Below are 20,917 nucleotides of genomic sequence, written 5' to 3' on the forward strand. Positions count from 1 at the left end.
TGTTCCGCCACTGGCAAACACAGAAGAGCAGCCATGATGAAACGTACTCTTTTTTTTTTTTTTTTTGTGGCGGAACAGCCTGACGTGTGGCCATGTGCCGGCATGCTTTGACATCAATGACCCCAGGTAATGCGAGGGTCCTGAACGGCTCGATTCCTCTTACCCGCCTATCTGAATGAGAGGCCTCAATTAGCAGCTCCTGCCAAATTGGCCATGTCACGTGGTCGCACGACGTTGCACAACCTTACGACCAATCAGTGCCCGCCACGTCATCTGCCTGCTACCACCTGCCATGTCATGCTCGTGATTTTTATTTAGCTCACTACGCCGACCCCGAGAACGCCGACACTGGGCATTCTGGAGAAAGGGACCTTGATGTTGCATTGACATGACCTAACTGCCCAGTTTTCTGACATGTCATTCAGTAGACGCGCCTCAAAAAAAAAAAAATTCAACGACCGACTTCGTCTAGGGTCAATCACGTAACGGGATGAGGGAGAAGAAAAGCCGGGGAAGTTAACAACGAAAAGAATAGAACGCGCCTGCGTTATCGGGTCCCGTTTGCATCGCGCATTCACTAGGCCTACGTTTATTCAAATTGAACCAAAGGGGCTACTGTCATCAAGTTCCTTGACACCAGTGTTTTAAAACGCGCTAAGGTAATGTGCATTCAGTCTGTTGAAAAGGCTTTCTTTAGGGCGTGAACTCTACTAGTTACGTTTCTGATGGCCATGCTTTCCGCAGTCCAAGGTCATGTTAGCCATAGTTTCGAAATTGCAACCCTTTGCATAGCAACAGCGTACATGTAACCATGCGACCGAGGTGGTAGCGTACCACGTGACTAGGAGGGCACCATACCACGTAGCTACACGATAGCTGCATAGCAACAACGGAGCGAAAACGGCGATGCTCGGACGCCATACTTCAGATTTATCTTTTCATTGCACTATATTCTGTAAAATTTGCACCATTTGCACCATTTCTATAAAATTTGAGACCCACCCGTTTGGCGCAGAAGGTTTAGTGTGGTGTCAAACGATTCGGCTGGTAACGGAGCGCGAACTTGCTAGTTGAGTTACCGCCTAGTCTACACGAGGAGCAACTGTGGGGCTGAACCGTTTGTCTCAGGACGTTCCGGATACTGCAAAGATTCCACATTTTGCGCTGTATACATTGCTACTTAAATTTGGTTCCCAGCATCATTTCGGAAATACCGAAGGACTAGTACTTTCTAATGCTAGATCTGGGTGCCTTAGAACACGCAGCTACAGAAAGAAATTTAACCAAAAAGATGACCCATGGGCAGTGTGTGGTAAATCCTTATAAACAACTGAACATCATATACTCGAATGCGATGGTATTCATCCGGATCTCGATGCAGGCGCAGTCACTCTCCCTGAGGCCTTAGGGTTTAAAGACGCCAGTGGTAGGGTGAATGAATCTGCGGTGCAAGTTAGCAAAAATCGATTAGGAGATTGGTGGCTGAAAAACAGAAAGGTGACGTAAGTGCATAAATAAAAATTTAGCAACTATAATAACATTGGAGATATAACAGGTTTATAACAGCATTGAAGATGTAAGAAAAAAGAAAAGAAAAAGCCCAGCGTAGTGGAAATTGCCACCACCTCGTTTCAAAGGGGACGTTCTTATAATACATTCATCTATCCCAGCATGCAATACGCAGCTCGTTACAGCATTGCTAAGTCCGTTTATGCAACAACGAAATAGAAGCCTTCGAGATCTATGGACAGCGTGGCCGTCTCACGATGTGGAGGTTCCGGATTCGGTGCCCACATCAACCCAAATAAACCCATTTTTTGAACTCATTACCTTCTCTTACCAACAGGAGCCTATGAGAAATTTGACGTCAGTAGGAACCTGTTTGACCTGTTCCCGCATTTGTTACTTTGGTATTTTTGTTCACTGATAAGAGCCGAATCCGACGATGACGACGTCTCATTTTCTGCGACACGGGACCTTGTTACGACCTTGCATCGTTCGCACTGGCGCGCTCTATTGTTCGCCTGTGGGCATGGATAAGTGCTGTGGTTATGTGGTGTTGGTACAATGGCTCTAAGTGAGCCTGTTTCCATGAATCCTTTTTTGTAAGCCAGTTTTGCTATGTTGAGACCCTGCAAATGCCAAATTGGCCCTGTCAAGGGAACGTCTAGAAAAATACCAAGAAATGTCCCCCTGCGGGAAATAGCTGGAAGTGCTTTCGTTCAATTGTTCACCCTTCCCGTCGAGAAGCGCTATTGTCCAGTGAGGAATGCCTACTGTCCAAAGGAGACGACAGAGTGACACGTCCGCTGACGTACAGGACAAGAAAGGAGCAAGGTGATTACGGCCATTAGAGGATTTCCCGGGAATGCAGGAAAGATTTGCAATTGCTGGAAAGGGACAATGCTGGGAGCAGTATGTGGCGCGCACATGCACTTGGGTTTCTGAGAAGGAAATCCACTTACCGGAACCAGCCTACCGGATCTTTGCTGAAGAATAGAAATGTACCTCCTCGCCGTTCCCAAGCTCTTCCCGCCAACAAGTGACCACGCCCAACGAAACAATGTCGGACCAGTCAGTGCATCAGACCATCAGTGCAGTGATGTGTTCGATTGGATGCCAATATCTGAGGGGCGTGCCCTGGAACTGGTTAGTCAGCATCTTCAGAGAGGGGCTGGACATAGGGGGTTTTAAGGACATTGCAGAGCACGAAATGACGCTCTGAGCCCTGGGTAAACGGCTCATCCAGACGCTACTCGCTATGAACTCTTAACGCTTGCCATTTTGCTGATGTACCCTTCTTTTTCATGTAAATAATCATGTAAATAAGTTTTCTCAAAGTGCCATTAAACCTGCTTGTATATATTTTACCAACTTCGAAGATTCAATCCTTCATGAACCCGGAGTCTCTGCACGCTACCAAGTGAAGGCCGGGTCGACTTAGCCCCAGCGTCACGACAACCTTTACGACTGACACGTTAAAAAAAAAGAAAAAACAAACAAACTTTAAAGCAATATATTGAAAATGCCGAAAGCGTGAACGTTCCCAGCTCCACCACAGGACTTTTTTGTAGACAGTTTTGTTCACAGGTCCCACTGAGACGGGTCACTTTACGTCTCGATCACTAAATCATGCCTTCGTACGCCCTGACCCTCGTGCATTCTTCGTCTTAATCGGGTGCAGCAAGCAGTCGTGGCTCATAAGACGCCACCAAACGCTTCCCTCTATAGGACGTTGCACTTAGTCGGGAGATGAGAGCCTACAAACATGTGGCAGGTTGCACTCACACAACACGCAAGGTCGGGGAGCTACCCGCAAACTCGTGGCACGAAAACATACCCAAGACTGTGCTCACGAGTCACAGACAGAAAACTGAGAACGCTTGCGCCAGGCTGCATGATGCTGGAAAATGTAGATAACAGCATCACTTGTCCGCCCTGGTGAAGCTCAAAGTTTAAAAGGCATAATAATCTTCAATCCGCCGAAGCCATATCTGAATGCAAGTCCGCGTATAGGCGCGGTAGTTGTCTTACAATGGGTGGGCACTTAGACCATGTGGTGATGGATGGGATTAAGGATTCCACCATGGGGGAATCCACCCTTTGTAGCCGTACGGCTGCGCTTGGGTGGATGGTAATGAGTAATAACTCACTTATTACAAATCTACTCCATCTTTTGGATTCTCTTATATATTTTAACAGCACCATTCCCACTTCAAGTTGTTGATCAATTCACTCTCGCCATACCATCCGGCCTGCTGGCCGTCCTGATTTGCTCACTCTGTAAAGCGACTGCTCCGGAAAAGCAGTGGTCCCGGTTTCGATCCCCGGATTAAAACGAAGTTTTCTTTAATTGCGAAGTTTCTGAGAAAGCAAATAGTTTTCCTTTGTTGCAGTATGGCTGCTCTTGGGTGGATGTCAGTGAGTAATTACTCCCTTATTCAGAAATGAACTGTTGCGTTTCGACTCAGTAGCTGTCGCTGCATAGTCGCAGATATTTTGAAACCTTTGTATTTTACTCAAAACTCACCCGAGTCAGTGCCGGGGCACTAGTTTTTCTCTGAAGGTCGGCAACGATATCACATCACATGAGGCCGCCAACACACACCACACCAAATGCCACTACAGAAGAGCGAGTTGTCGGGCTAGTTGCTTTTGCATGGTGATGGAACAGCGAAAGGGACGGGACCTCCCCCCCCCCCTTTTTTTGTTTCTCTTTCATGCAAACATTATCTAATAAACATTTTCCACCACCACCACAACAAGCAATGCAGAAATACACGTACGGGCGCGGACGATCAACTGAAATGTGGGAAGGAATATATTGGTCAAACGGAAAGGTGCATAAATGCAGGCTGCAGGAGCATGATAACAATCTTGGTAACATTTTTATCTCCGGGAATTTGGCCCGACACTGCAAACTATCTAAACCTTGCGCTCCAATTTTAGATCACAGTTTGATTGTCAGTAAAGGACAAGACTGTACGTCTAGGCAGATAACTGAAGTCATCCAAACCCGTCCTACCAAGAACCACTGAGTTAATACACCGTCAGTCTGTCTATCAGAGAAAGAAGTGAAATTCCTAAGCGCTGTAGGACATGCGTTGCGACCGGTTATTCGGCTTGATTGGGTTCACTATAGTTCTGTCTGTGTTTTATCATTGAGCTTCTGCGTTCTCGGCATTATTAGCTCCCATTTTAGATAAATAACCAGTTTTAATGTTTTCCAACTGTAGGCACTTTAAGAATTTAGCTTTCCGTTTTTATTTTAGCCTCTTTTGGGCCCCTCTGATTTCATCTTCCATTGGGTATTTAATGCTTTTAGCACGAAGGCCCTCTACACCTGACATCGTTCCGTTCTTTAGAGAGTTTATCCCTTTTGGGTTACTTTCACTTCACCTGCCATTAGTGTTTATCTTTTGTTCGAACGACTGCCATCTACATCCACTTCACAATCACAATCTTTTATTTACCAACTCGAGGTTAGGGGGAGCCACAAAGCAGACTGCTTGAGAGTGCCAATTGTCAGCTTTCACCGTCCTCTCATTCATAAACATGGGTGTTATACTCTGACGTGACTATACTCTGAAAACCGATTACCGAGCAACAGTGTTATCGATATACCGCCCTCTTTTTTTCCTTCGCTATATATTCTCTGTATTTCGCAATAAAAATTCAGTTGATAGCTAGCACTTCTGCGTGTCTTTTTTCGTTTCTTTCTGTCTCGTCCGTTCCTTGCTCTCTTCCACCGCTAAGCCACTACAGATGAGTTGGAGGCAGCTCTGGGTCACCTTAGGCTGGTCAATCGGGCCTGCATCGCCGCAGTAGCCACAAGTGCCTTAGACCGAAGTCTCTACCAATCAAGCTCTCTGAGGCTGGTTTCACGGAGCTATTAAAGCGCTGAATTCATTCATTCAAGCTGATATGATCAACGAGCTGTGTTTATAATGCCATCCCAAATGAAAATGGCTGACGGCCGACCGTCGGTAAACGAGTGAGCAGAGCTTGGCAGCCGGTCTGCTCGGCCAGCCAGTGCAGGCCACAGGCAGGCCCTGGTTGGCTTCAAATTACGCTAGTTAATAGTTGACCAAAGACCTTCAGCCAATAATCGGCAAATGGTAGGGAATTAGTCGGCACTCAGTGCTTGGCAGCAAAGCATGGCTCAAAGTACGGCCGTGGTTGGCTGCCCACGAGGTCGGTCAGGTACTCTGAGCCAATAGGCGCTCAATTGGCGGACTGAAATGTGTAACGTAAAGTTGGCGACGCTAATATTGCACTGGTAATGTACATAATTGTCTATTGAATCATGCTGCTGTCCGTGAACCCTGCGCATTTAGTATTAAAACAATTTGTGAATAGGCCTCGGAAATGTATCTTCTTGGGAATTAACATGCATGTTTTAGCAAATGCATTTGCACAATGCTCGCACTAAGGAGGCAGAGCAGACTTTCTAAATAAAAATTATTATCAACATAACTATGCACTCTTTTATTTTCTATTTCTGCTGTCGCAAGTTTAGAAATGACTGAAAAAAAAAACATTTCCTATAATTTTTCAGTCACTGGCTCTGAAATGAGGGCCTCATGTGGTGGCTATATAAGCTTGCTGAAATTTGCTGTTTTATGTGTGTACGCCGCGCTGGGCTGTTTAGTACTGTTTCCTTGGTGCAGTGTTTTCTTATCCGATTTACATTTTAGACCTGGTCGGCGCGGAAATATTTGCGTAAATTATGTTCACTGACAAACATCTGTTCCTTGTCAACTGTTGCCTTAAACGTCAGCATATTTCCTTCAGCTCTGCAGAATATTACGGGGGTTAGCAATTTCTTTTCACGTAGAGCGTGCGTGCGTTTCGTCTAATGCTGAAATAAATTAAGCAGCATCGTTATTCTTTTCAATTCTTGTCAATTCAACATAAGGATAATGTCGTACTTTACCCAAACGTCGTACTAACTTTAAGGTGGTCATTTCCTGGTGATCAAAAAGCGACATTAGTGACATCGAGGCAGCATTACGGACTGAAATTTGGAACTATTGTGGCAACGTTTAGCTTTGGTTGGATGGACAGTGCCTGCAGGTTTGGCATCTGGTCTTGGCCCTATGTCGGCAGCCGAATGTCGGCCGGTGTGAGGTCACATTGCTGGATCTAGCTTGGGATAATGTCGGTAAGAGTGTCTGTCGACTTCTAATCAACACAGAGCCAAGGTCACTTTTTCAGTTAGGGTATTAATACTGATGGCATATGGCAAGTGCCGGTGAGAAAAGTCAGAAAATTTTATTATTTTCTCTTCCTTAATAATTAGTAGTTCAGATCAGTTCAGTTTTATTCCTTAAAGGCCCCCTTTTCACGGGGTGTTAACATAAGGGGTGGGAATGTACTTGAAAATGCAAACAAACAGTAATGATTATTTAACTTTGAAGATCTGTTACACGCGCTTGAAAAACAGATGGTGAAGCGATGATGACGATGGCATACACTTGATAATGTGAAAAAAAACAGCAATAATTATTAAACATTGAAGATAATCTGTTACACGCGCTTGAAAAACAGATGGCGAAGCGATAACGACGATTTCATAGGGAAGGCCGTTCCAGTCTGAAGCTGTTCGAGAAAAGAGCGAAGCAGAAAAAGTAGTAGTGTGCGATGGTGGACGAGCAACTTGCAGTGGGTGACTGGTGCGGTGAAATATGCGTGGTACGGCTGTGATGTACGGTGCTTGATTCAGAGAATAATAATAATAAAAAAAAAAACTTGTGAAAAAGAGCGAAGCTAAGCAATTGCGGCGACGAAATGAGAGGAGTGGCAATCCGGATTTCACTTTCAAAGTTGAAACGCTGGTGTCGTACGAGTATGAGGAATGAATGAACCGGACGGCACGATTTTGAACAGATTCCAATGCAGTGATTAGATATGCTTGATGTGAGTTCCAGATGGCAGATGCATATTCTAATTTCGGTCTTACCAGTGATTTGTATGCGAGCAGCTTTACCTGAGGTAGATGAAAATGATGCTTAAGAAACCCTAGTGTTTTATTTTCTGCTGAAATGATGTTACAGTGACAAAGCAGATCATTATTTTCGAACTGTTTACAAAAGCCAAGCAATATCTTTCACTAAACATTCTTTATTGGCGACCCCTAACGAAGTGCCCAAATTTTAATTGCGTGGTCAAACTCTTTTGCACGATGTAGTCGTTCATAAAGCTAAAAAACAATTGGCACTTTCAAATCTCATCTTTCCTTACTTGCAGACGCTTCTGTAACCAGAGGAAGAGAGGGTGAGTCGACTGAGACATCTCGTCGGGACCAGGACGGTGGTCAGTCAGCGAGCGCACTCTACACGGAAAGGTGGTCGCTATCGCCGAAAGGAGCTGGACCGCAGGTACGATATACGCGACGTAACGTAACGTCGAGCTGCCTCGCGCCATGTCCCGCCGAAGAGCGCCTTCCGTGTCACCCCGACCCGGGCATCTTCTTCTTACAGGATTTCTCTCAATCCCATTTCTGCGCAGCATCGCGCTGCTCCCTGCCGGCTGGTAGACCTCCCACGTGGTCGGGGGCACCCCGCGAAACGTGCTTTCCGCGCCCATGTTTGCACATATACAGTAATCCGTTCACGCAGCTTGGCCGGTTCTTTACGGCCGGTCCCCTGATGTGTGTATGTGCGTGTACACACAAACACACAGTGCAAGCGGCGTCGTTTAGCATTTAGACGAATTGTAGGATGGAAGCGGAGTCCTCACCTTGAGGCCAACGCAGGGTGCCGTGCACTGCAGCACAGCCGGACTGCAGCAGCTGCAGTCCTTTGTGCTTTAGCGATGGAGGTTGGCTTGGGGTCGTAAATGAAGAGCCGCTATTCGCATTTCCACGAAGGGATGGGACGGTATTCCCCTTGCCATCATCTTATGCACTTGCTGTCTGGAGGTGGCTGGTACTGGTACCATACACGTGCCGGCTTTGGCTTCGCGAACGTCGTAAATATCTAAAAGAAAGTTCCCATTAGATACAGCGCTGGTTATGCCAGCGTGGCAAGCTCTAGTGATTGCTTTTCTCCAGGTTCTCATTTAAAAATTTAGTGCAGATGGAACAGCCGTTGCACGCCCTTTGCCTTTTACTGGCGATCACTAAGTAGAGTGCACTATAGCTACAATGAATGCCCGAATAATTTCGTATTTCCTTAATTCTACGGAAATAAAAAATTCGGGTCGGTCATCAGTATTTTCGGTGCATGTTAAAGCCACTTAATTCGCTCGCGGTCTTATTGCGATCTCAGTTAATTCAAACACTTTGTGTTTCTCTAACACGTCCTGCGCGCCGAAGAGCCCTAAAAAGGTCGGCCGCGTCAGACTATTGGCAGTAGGGCCATCTCCGCTGATCTTGCTGGCGCTCCTATGGAACACAGGCTTGCGCGCTGAAATTTTGCGACCTCAGTCAGCATTCAAACACCACAACCTTGAGATATGAAGTTATAGTTATTTAAACACCTACTCGTGGGGAAGTAGCAGCTCTATTACTGCTTTCTGCGTAAGCAGACTTTATTTGCCCTGATACACGGAAAGCAGAAGACGTGTGGTGCTCGTCTCCACGGAACGGGCGTCTCAGGCGCATTCAGTGCTACGTAACGGCTCTTTAATTGGCCAAACGAGGCAACGTAGTCTCATCTGGTCAATTAAATATCCATTGCGTGATGTCGTGCCGCGAACTACAGTCACTGATTCTATGACTGATAGCTCAGCGACCAGGTGTGGCGATGCGAGAGACCGACACGCCCGTTCTCTTCGACAGCAACTGTAGATGGATGGTTTGATCCTGTGTTTAGAAAAAAAAAAAAAAAAAAAACTGTGCATTTGGCTACAGCGGGAAATGCATAATTATATGTTAACCGGGAAAGAAGTGCTTTGTACGTAGCTGAAATCGCGGCTACGCGTCCTTCAAGGAGCGAGTATCGTTCTTCAGTGCTCCCGAAGCGTAGCGAGAGGCTATTACGCCGCAGCGACCGTGTTGCCTCAGTTCTTTTAATATATGTGTGTAATGCACTTCGACGATTATTACGTCGGCGGAAGCCGTTTTACGAAAATATGCTTCAGATCCTGATACGTAAAACTTTACCGATAGAATGCTTCTAACCATCGCATTTTATTTCAGCGCGCTCGCATTTTATTTTGTGTGCTGTGCAAAAGTAATATATAACAGCACATCTTTCAAATCTTATGTTGCAATGAAGATTCCACCATTTCGCAAAAAAATAAATACCTGACATCGTCAATTCGCCCGACTTGGAAAAGCTTGCGTCGCTATTTTACTTTCATAGGCATCAGATCCTGGTTCAAACAGCCGACCATCACGATGTCGAATGAAGGCCCATATCAAGCTGCTTATACGAAGCTCCTAACCTCCGGCAGGGGGCGGTAGCGCAAAACCGATCAGCTACACGGGGCAGCTTACCGACGGCTGGTGATCGCTGATTGTTGATACCGTTTGTTCGTTTGTTTTGTAGGGTTTAACGTCCCAAAGCGACTCAGGCTATGAGAGACGCCGTAGTGGAGGACTCCGTAAATTTCGACCACCTGGGGTTGTTTAACGTGCACTGACATCGCACAGCACACGGGCGCCTTGCTTTTCGCCTCCATAGAAAAGCGGCGCCGCCGAGGCCGCGATTCGATTCCCGCATCCTGATTGCTGATACGGCACTTCAAGCCCATACTATCTGGTCGTGTTTCTGTTTCGGCTATATTTTTGTTTATTTTAATTTAGGTTTTGCTTTAAGTATTCTGTTTTAGACGGATGCCGCATTCCACAAACGAGATAATTGACCTGCTTATAATATTTGGTGTATTTTTCTTACAACAAAATAAGAAACAGCGTCTGCATAGACTGCTATCCACATAGTATTGAGTGTAAAATTAAAGATCAATGTTTACTGCCTACAACCTGTGCCGCAACACAACACACGCGTGAGCTTGACAAAAGCGCAGCTTCCATATGTTTTCAGCTGATTTCTTATCTGCCGCTTACCGCACGTTACACGCCACTCACTTGAGCCATTTAAATAAATACCGTTATATACAGAGTGTTCCTCTTGAACCTAAAAATATACATTAAAATGCAGCCAAGGGCTGAGAACACAGTTGCTGCCGACATCACTATACGTGGTCACTCATGCGTCCTCAAGACAAATTATAGCGTAACATCCGGGCAGTGCCTTCAAGCAAGCGAACGTAATACATGCGTCGAAATCAAGGCTTGGCGCGCCCATAGAAGCGTCTGCGAAACGAGCGACGAGAAATGCCCACACACCGGTGCTGCCTCTGGCGACTGCGCAATGAGTAACAGTCACTCTAAGTTCTCATTCCTCGCGGCGCCATTGGATCATCTTCCTTCCACAGTGGTCGTGACGTCACACGCATAACATCAGACGGATAAACATAAGATAAATTGTGAAGATTAGAGTGTGCATGACTCAATGTCATTGCACCATGTAAGAATATGAAGTAAAAAATTATGGGGGACACTTAAGCTCCGCCTTTAAGGGTATGACGGGATAGCGCAGGGCACCACGCGACATATAAAGTCTTATGAAAGCGCCTGCGTGGCCTAGGGATAATGTGAATACAAGGATCTTGGCAGGCTGATTCTGATATCACCCTCCCACATGAGAACAGAAGCGCGAGTTGGCAGCTCCTGCCAAACGTTACGTCGGGCAACCCTACGTCCAGTTAGTGCTCGGCCATATCAGCTGCCAGACACCGCCTGCCAGCGCCACAATCGTGATCTTTCACTCACAATGCCGGCACCGGATTTTGTGGGGAATGGGGTCTTTAACGCTATCGCGTTAATGTATTACGCAGAAAAGAAAATTGGGGTGACATGAAACTCGAACTCGGGATTCTTGGGATGGGATTCGAGCACGGAACCACTATATGTAATCAAGGCACACCGTTAAACTTGGTAAAGGCAGACCCTATGTGTCGTGTGGAAAAAATAAACAATGTCCATGTCTGCGAAGTGGCATGCAAAGAGCACCCGAGGCCGGTGATGGCCCCTGTTATTGCTATCTGTTATCCGCTCTTAAGGCGGAGCTTAAGTGTTTCCGTATTTTTTTTTTTTTTTTTTTACAGCTAGCTTCGTAACTCTTTCGTCTACTTAATTGCTTTCCGCCAGTTCTTTCCGCGCGGTTCTTTCTGAGCGCCTAAACCACGCGCTCATCGCCAGCTGTTAGCAATGTGTGCCCTCAAATGCACATGGCCAGTTGGGAAAGGCTGAAGCTTCACTTCATCGCCCCGCGGATTAGGCAACAGAGATCCTTACTATTTTGGAGAAGTTCTGACTGGGCATGACCAGCAGTGTGATTCATTGCGGGCACACTGCGCATAATTCGACTTTGGACAGTTCGGAATTTTTTTCGTCCTTTGAACTCTGCGTTAACGTGGCTTTACTATATATGAGACCAACACGTTTCTAATAAGTAGTGTTTTCTTTTAGTGCGAGAGAATTTCCAGCCCTAAAAGAGTGTTGCTATGGCAACAACCAAGCATGTATTTGATATGCGTAGTGATTCTAGGCTAGCTATGAGTGACCATGACCCCGATAAAGGTCAAGGTTAAAGCTGATTAGTCTTGATTTACGCAAAATAAGCATATGTAAGCAGAGAGTAGGAAGTGAATTCCGAACTTGCCAGAGCACATATTGCGTAATTACGGCTTCCTAACCTTAACTGAGCATGTGAGGCTTGGTTTAGCCTAACAGGCCAAGCTAAGCCTCAAGATCACAGCACCTCGCTGTCTGAGCCCACATTGGTCGTAATTGCACCTTCCTAAGAATAATAAAGTTGATTAGGTTTAGGTAAAAAACTAACTCATAGCTATGGCTAATCCACTGTAATTTTGTTTTAACCCCAACATAAATTGGAGGGGACTGATAAAGAAAGAAATCAATGCCATATACCAATACTGTATATATTTCCAATGCTTATAACTGGGTTTGCATACAGAAAGGGATCCAAAACGCCGTTTATATGAGCACGTATGTGTAAAGGAAATCACAATTTGCTGTGGAGATGTTAGGGTGCACTTCTATTAGTTAAAACTTTCTATAGAGAGCTTGCACGAAACGCAGAGAGCACCATTTTCCTGTACAGTGCAGCAGTCGACCGTGGTGCGGGCCGCGCAAACAGTGCCAAAGCGAAGGTTTACTGTGCGTTCGCGGGCTGTAGCAGCTGAACGCAAAGGTCAAGTCCAGACAAGAGGACTGTGGGTTTTGCAAAATACCAAAGGTACGCTTGCACGAATGCGACAAGACCAGGAGCGATCGGAACGTCGCAGACGCTTGCACGCATCATCAGACGTGGCCCCCCATTCGCAGCTGTCCGGACAAATACCAGGTCTGTGCACGTCAATTCGTGTCAGGTACGTAAACGATTATCGATGTACAGCAGCCCGTACGTCGCACTGGTCAATTTGTTTACTTTTTCGCAGCCGCGCGTCTTGCGGTTTAAGTATGGAGCGGCTCCTGGTCTTGTAGCATTCGTGCAAGCGTACCTTTGGTATTTTGAAAAACCAGCAGTCGTCTTGTCTTGACTTGAACTTTGCGTTCGGCTGTTACAGCTCACGGCCGCACAGTAAAAAAGTAATCTGCACTACTAAGTAAACCATCGCTTTGTCACTATTTGCGCGGCCCGCACCACGGCCGACTGCTGCCACAGAGAAAGAATTCTTTCTCTATGCTGCTACACTGTACAGGAAAATGGCGGACTTCCCCAGATTACGCAGAATGCATAGCACTTTCGGCGTTTGTACAAACTCCCTATAGCACAAGTAAAAGTCTCTGGTTCCTAGACATTGGAATTAATAAGAACCTACTGCACGCATAACATCGCCAGACGATTCTAAGCTCACTTAGCGATTGTCATAAGCATTCTGTACGAAATGATTTTAAGGTTCGTACGCTTAAACGCTCTTTTTGACTGCTGGCGATGCTTTCTCATGATCGAATTGATACAGGTCACTGATTGGCGAGATGACCTTGAAACGGCCTTGAATCCAACTTCTGGTGTAAGCAGAACACATAAAAGGAAGCACTCGCGCTCAGGTAAACTCAAGCGCCGTTGGATTCTGGCTGCTATGGTTCCGGCCGAAACTCGGTGATGTTCTCCTCCTTGCTTGAGCTTCCAGGGCCTTCAAGCAAAGTATGTAAAGAAAGACAAATCCGGAGTACTTATTCTGCATAAACAAAATTGTTCAATGAAAATACTTTGTGGTCGCACGAGGCAAACTACATTCGATACAACCAAACTGTCACGCTGTTGCGCAAGCGTTTTGCGACCCCGATGGTTCACTAAAGTTGAACCAACGTTTATGGAAATGCAGGTTGAGCAGATGCTTTGGCATTGGTCCTTATCCCGTCGTTATAAAAAAACAGCAAAAGCAAAGCTTCTATTTTTCATTAAAATCGTCAGAAATTTCAAAAACACCATCATTCGTCACATGGTTAACTTATCGCTGATTATAGTAAGAGTGAAAGCAAGAAGATTGCCATATTTATTATATTAAGTATGGCAGGATAGCAGGTGCAATAGAAAAAAACTTTCCCTTTTAAAGTGTATACCCTGCGCATCCGTAATCAATAATGCATGCGTGCACTTTTCAATCGTCTTATGGTCTTCTGCTAATCGAATGCCCGTCCGCTAGTTACCACGCCAACTAAAAGCAAACTACTGCGACCAAAAAGATTAAACGCAGCGGGTGGACGATCGCGCCGCTCACCTAATGTCGCATATCTCGCTGATAAAAAGCACTTACTGCGTACGAAGCTTCCAGGTAATGCGTGTCAGCGACTACTTCCAAAGTAACATGAGAGATTAAAAGATTCTAACATTGGTTTCCTGAACGGTGCTGATTATAGGAGTGATCTCGCATAGTTTAGGTCTTCTCTCGTTTGTGTTGTTAGAACATAGCAGCGGCTTTAGTAACTGCCGGACGTTCATTTGAGTCCAAGTTGTGCTTGACGCTCAGAAAACCCCTAACAACAGTCAGCTGACTTGAGGTACGATATATAAAAATAAGTTACAAAGCAAAGAAGGAACTGCACTGTTCGGTACACATTCTTTTTTAATAATTTGATTTATACGCCACGCTTTGCTAAGAAGCAGTACATGAAGAAGATGCAATCGTTGAGCAGGAGTGGATTGAATTAGATCGCTGCTGCCACCAGTACGAATTTCGCACCGCGCAATTTTTTTTTTTTTTTACCGTCTCGACAGATTAAACTTGCGTAGTCATTGCTTACTAAAAGCTGAACTTCGCCTAGGTGCACACTAATAGCAGCTGAGAGCAGCCAATAATGCAACTTGTCGTTACTTCATCCAGAACCTATTTGCTTGTAATACGAAACATAGTGCCTTTAAAAACTCAAGATGAAAAAATTCGCCGATGATTGCGTTACTTCCTAATGCGAAATTTCAGCGTAGCTCATTAGCTGTTTTACCTTTTCGATAGATTGAGGCAAAGATTTCGCGCAAGACATGTATGTACAATTACAGACTTTTTTTTTCACACATACTCCTTCAAGAGACACTCCACTAGCAGTTCTTGACTGTCATGAAGGGAGCTTTGTGGTCGGAAAAATGAAGAGAGCATTTCAGTTATAGGGAGGTTGCTGGAGGCAGTGCGTGGGCCCATAGGAACGTTGCGCGGCGAAGAGATAGCAACGACTGACTGATGCCGCTGACGCCGCGAGCTAGTCAAGTCAACGTGGCTCTGCGTTTCGGCTTGGGATGCACGCACCGTAATCCGCTGATACCGAGCCGGCGCTTCGGCAACCGAAGAGGAAGAGGAAGGGGGGGGGGGGGGAGGAAGGAGCGCCGGCTGCCCTGGCTGCAGAGCTGATTACGAGGGACAACGCCGACGGCGACGCGAAACGCAGAAACGGGCACCCAAGTGCTGAGCTCTAAATAAAGTAAAGTCACGCACTACCGATCGATTAGTGAATAGTGTCGTAGAAATATCATCGCAACCTTCTTTACCTTTTCATCGTTCTATGGTTCTTGCAAGAATTCCTTGGCTTCTTGTAGATTGCGCAGGGAATGCAAACGAGCAAATTTAATTTGGACGGTGTTATTGAGTCACATAAGACTGCTCTCCAGTTGCTTCTTCATTGATTAGCTTTTCATTCTTAGAATGAAGCTTTAAGGGAGTTCTCAAGTAAGTGTGCGCACGCAACAGAGGAAACGATTGAGGATCTCGAGATGGGCATCAATCCGCAAAAAAAAAGAAAAAAAAAAGAAAGTAGAATCTGCTAACGAGGTATCACTGCAACCTCTGTTTTCGACGAGCATGGAGAGGCCGCAATCGCCAGAACGAGGCGCCTAACGCTTCCACGTGTCTGCGCTGTTAGAAGACCACCGCTGATCATTCAGTGGCCGATCTGGGAGGATATCTTCGCGGTAGACCAGCACTGGCCGTGCAGAGCTCCGGAAGGTGTGAGCTCCACTGAAAGACAATCCATTCGCACTGCCAGGCGCAGCGGCTCGGAACACAAAGGAAGGCGTTGATGAGCATTATCGCGTGGAGAGCCGGCCGCCTTGTCTGGCGTGTAAATCACGCCCATCGCAGGCGAAACAAAGCCTCGCACAACACGCCCCTCGCCGGGCCTTATCGCGGTATCGCACGATAAAACAACATAAATGGTCGCCATTAACGTCGCGGCAGGTCTTCCCCGCGCGATCCCGTCAGATTTCTATCGGTCACCGCGAAACAATAAAGCCGTGCCGGGAAGCCGCGCGGCCGCAAAGGAGTGGACAGCCCCCCTCACGCGCGGTCTCGCGGCCGGCGACAGCAGCAACAGCTGGCGCCGCGGAAGGCTCGACTAACAAGGGTGTAAGCGGAAGGAGCGACGAAAGAAAAGCAAACATTCCGCGAATATTACAACTCCAAATGAGCGAGCTCTTCGCCGTCACGCTAGACGGAACTTTCTTAGTTTTCAGTGGGACGAATAATTAATATATATTTGGCTCGTACGCGAGTGCCGAAAGGCCGGTGAAAGAGAGATCCCCCTCAATGGACCCTCTCACCTGCCGGTCGGGCCCGCTCAAGCCTTTCAGTTCAAGGGAAACAAAGGGACGCCGGGGTTTCCAGCAAATTCGCGATGGTTATCCGGCCAAATGAGCGGGTGTACATGGATCGCGCGTAATGAATTCGCCGTCTCGCTATGTCCCCTTATCTGTAGGTTGCCTTCCTTCTTAGTAATAACCGGACGTGGCGAAGGCAGGGACAGCCAATCAGCGAGCCGTTGCAAAGTACAAGCCAATGCGAAAGCGGCTCGCCGGCTCGGACTCGAGCGCTCCGTCTCGTGAGGCAGGGCACCGGAGCCACGTCATTGCCCTCAGAAGCCAGGTTATGCAAATCGTGCGCCGCGGCAACTGTTGTCGCAAACAGGTTTGCTAGAGATAGCTCGCATGGCTTGAATGGGTGTCGTGTGTACGCTGGCTTGTAGCAGATGTTGGCATTGATTTCTTTGCCCCTTGCGTGCGCTTAGTAGCTCGCTGCTGAGAAAAAGGGGGCAATACTTTGAAACTGTGCTGCGTTGAGATCTCTGAACCTTTTATCTGTGTGAATGGGGCCAAGAGTTAAAATAAAGATCTAAAATACTTAACGTTCTAAAATGGTATCAAGCTTCGTTGTTTATTTCATCTTGCGTAGGCGCTTTTTAATAAAATTACATGTGCTAATATTACATTTAACAGTAATATGATAATTTATCTAGTTCTTGAAGTGCACATAACTTGGCAGTCACCACAGCTCAAAATCTTGATCTTAATTTTTTACTTCTTCTATTGTCAACAACTTAGTAGAAATTCGGTTTTGAGTTTATTATTCTAGGGGGCATATTTCTGCGTTACAAGCCTGCGGGCATACTCCTTATGCGGCTATACGGGAGAGCTCTTAATGGCCCGTGTTCTGAAAGGCTTTATAACGTTTTGTCTTCTCCAGTGTCTCTCCTTTTTGCACATGTGAAAACACAGGGTGTAAGAAATGGGATACCCGTGTATTAAAATCAATGTGACTTCCAGCAATACTTAACATTTTGTATTCTTTGTATCCTATGTTTCTCCTTCTAATTCTATAAGTATGGACGGAAACAAAAACGCTATGACTATAAATCCTTATCCTTCTATTATTTCTTTTCTTTTAATATACTTTACTCATTTTCTTCCTTTCCCGTTCGCCCAGCCCGACGGCCTCTGAGATAAAGACTACAGGACGCGGCCTCACTAGATAGAGGCAACAAAATGTCCTCATTACTTTGTACCCTGGCGGCAAAATTCTGTTACTGATAAAAAAATTACCTATGACTGGCCGCAGCTTTCTCATCCGAGCTCTGAAAAACACCAATAACAACACAATAAAAAAAATACCGTGAGTCATATTTTTTGGGTCTGTACACCACTCGTCAAAAGTCTTCAGGCTACAGGGCTCACTCGCTGGGGCACAAACGTTTCTTGAATGCACCGTGTAGAGAATTCAAAACGCAGATCCAACCGCAAACTGCTCTACCGCGAGAAAAAAAAAAAAAAAAAACACTTCCAAGCATTTAAATAACTTTTTTATTATTTTTTTTATCATGCCGTGATGGCTGGCTCTATACGACCCAAAAGCAAGCCTGTAACGTGGGTACTTTCGACCAAGACTCTACATGTGGCCGTAAACTGCCCTTGTAATCCTGGCCGTCCTGATTCCGACTTCTGTGGTAGTGCAATGAATGGCAGCACCGCCGCTGCAGCCAGAGGGAATAATTACCAGTGTATACCCACATACCCAGATGTTTCGAACTAATCCCGGGAAGGAGTTTTTAGATCAAATGTTTCTTCACACATTGTAAGATTGCAAGATAACAATCACTTTTCCCCCGATACACTTGTAATGCTTTGCTACTTATTTTCAAAGACGCACCAACTGGTCTATTATTACTCTTATTAGTCTTAAATACTCGCTCTGAGCTAACGACAAACATAAAAAGCAGTTTTTCGCCACTCATCGGAAGCTTACTTAGGTAATTGCCACTAACACGCGCATAGCAGTATCTCACAATATTCACGTCATCATCATCATTATCACCAGTTTGACTACACAAACTGCAGTGCAAAGGCCCTATTCCTCCAATTAATCCGGTCCTACGCCAGCTGCGTCAATTCGGTCCCCGCAGTTGCCCCACAGTTAAATGCGGTGTTCGAGAAATATGAACTTGTAGTATACCACAGTGAAAAAAAAAAAAAAAAAAGAAATGCACATTCAAGGGTGCCTTGCTGTCCACTGGGGATTTTCACGACCTAAAAGGGGCGTCTCAATTTAACAATAAGGCGGAGCTACGGACTGCTTGTGAGCGCAGCCTAGGTACAATCGCATTTGTTTTAAAATTCAGCAAGGAACTCGCGCTTGTTCGTCGACGGTAGCAACCTCTGTGAGTCAGTCTTTTGCTGCTCTACGGGGTAAAAGATGTGAACGAGAAGCAAGGAAGAAATCTCTGCCAGTGGTCACAATACGCTGGCGGAATTGCGGGCGGTGACCTGTGGACTAGTGTTTTATAGACAATTTAAAATCAATAATGCGTACGTCGAAGACTTCTACAACGCGTTAACGACATAACAAGTAGGGTATCTCTTTCTCTCTCTCTTTCTCTCTCTCTATTTTTTTTTTTTTTTTTGCATTCAGCACTGCAGATAATTACGCACGACTCACTGACTATCACGCGGATTGGCAGATGACAAGGTCCAGATAAACTTTTTCCTACCGCGCGAGTTTGAAGGGCTGAAGCTGCCGCGTTTTTCTTTTTAATGCGAGAACATTTCTTGTTTCATGAGTGGCTTCATCAGAGCGTGTCACCAAAGCGTGTCCTCATTAATCATTAGTAAGAAAGAAAAAAAACGCATTCACGCCAGGACTCCGACCATCATCATTCCGTGTCCCAGCCGAGCTACGCTAAATACAATACGCCTACTTTCTTTTTTTAACGCTACGGCTTCAAAGACCCCATTCAACGAAAATCTGGTGCCGACGTTGATGTTGTGAGCGAAAAATTACGAGCATGGCGCTCGCAGGTGGTGTAGCTGGCAGCTGACATAGCCGAGCACTAACTGGACGTAAGGTTTACCTGACACTACGTTTGGCAGGAGCTACCAACTCGGGCCTCTCCTTTCACATGGAAGGGTTATATCCAGAATCAGCCTGCCAAGCCCTTCGCATTCACGTTACCGCTGGGCCACGCAGGCATGCACGTTCAAACGGCTTGGTTAAAGCGGGGCTTGAAATGTAGGCTGGTAGCCTATGCTATCGAGTCATAGAGACGGAACCTAAGTGTTCCCTATGCTCCCCATGTACACAAGGATTGTAAGCTAAGTTGAGGTAGCATTCAGTGTGGGCAAAGCATTGACTTTATTTGTCTGCAAAAAATCTCAAAGTATCGAGCGAGTCCATAATTCTCATTGTCTAGCGTAGTTACGCTAAAGGACGTTGAAGTAAAAAAAAAAAAGAAAAAATAAAGGAATAAAAACTTAAAATCAAGCAAACAGCCAAAATAAAACAAAAATCAAAGAAAGATGAACAAGAAATAAAAAGAATTGAAAATAAAAAGATTAAAAAGAAAGAACTAATAAATGCAAGTAAATATGTTGGCGTCGGAACAGCAACGAAACACAGAACGAGCTCATATCGTAACAAGGCACGTGGAGAGATCGCGATGGGCAAAACCAACTCTACAAAGAACTTCTGTCGGACAAAGCTGGCATCAGGCGGCGGCTGCTGGGCGTCCATCGGGAGCAGTTCACTCAACTTCACTCTTCTGGCTACATATCTTCTACCCCATCACCTCCTTCTGGTTGTTCAAATAATTAGCACGACTGCTATTCCACAGAGTGGGGAACTCCTCAACAAGAGCAATAAAATAAAACGTCACTTCGTCAGACCACGCTCTCATCTTCGCTCATGCACTGCAACATGTGCGAACAGCGTGCTAGCAAAATACCGCTCGGCTCAAAGCAAAACCATCAAAGTGAGAGCGGGAGACATTTACCGCAGCCGAAGCATTGGGAAGAGTGGCTGATTGCCATCATAGCGTACAGAGCTTCGCGGCCCGCCGCTAAATCCCACTGGGGAAAAATTACATGATGTTTCTTGCTTGACCGGTCCGCAAGCCGCCAGGCGCCTTGTGCGAACACGTGATACACGCCAGGCAGACCGGCGGTCCGTCGTGTGAATCAGCATTTAAAAGTGCGTTTCCGTGTGGGAACCCACCGCCTTGCATTCTCCGAAATGGGTGCCAGGTATGACTTTCATCGCCATACAGTGGGGTGTTGCAGGCACAATTACACCTAATTCCCGACTGGTTTACAGCCCCACAGGTTTTAATTGCTTTACAGTTTTAGGCGAA

The 20,917-nt window shown here is 46.0% G+C and overlaps 1 protein-coding gene across 2 annotated transcripts in view; it reads left to right on the forward strand.

The window, feature by feature from the left end:
* LOC146205342 (thiamine-triphosphatase-like) overlaps positions 1-20,917 on the forward strand; it is a 430,791-nt gene that overhangs the window by 88,384 nt on the left and 321,490 nt on the right. For both annotated transcript variants that reach the window (XM_084589996.1, XM_084589995.1), the window contains exon 2: positions 7,750-7,880. The gene's annotated coding sequence lies outside the window, so the exon portion shown is untranslated. The remainder of the gene's footprint in view (positions 1-7,749; positions 7,881-20,917) is intronic.

Source organism: Amblyomma maculatum, chromosome 1 (assembly GCF_055883805.1).
Source record: "Amblyomma maculatum isolate TAMU_Amacu chromosome 1, ASM5588380v1, whole genome shotgun sequence".
In the NCBI taxonomy this organism is placed as follows: domain Eukaryota; kingdom Metazoa; phylum Arthropoda; class Arachnida; order Ixodida; family Ixodidae; genus Amblyomma; species Amblyomma maculatum.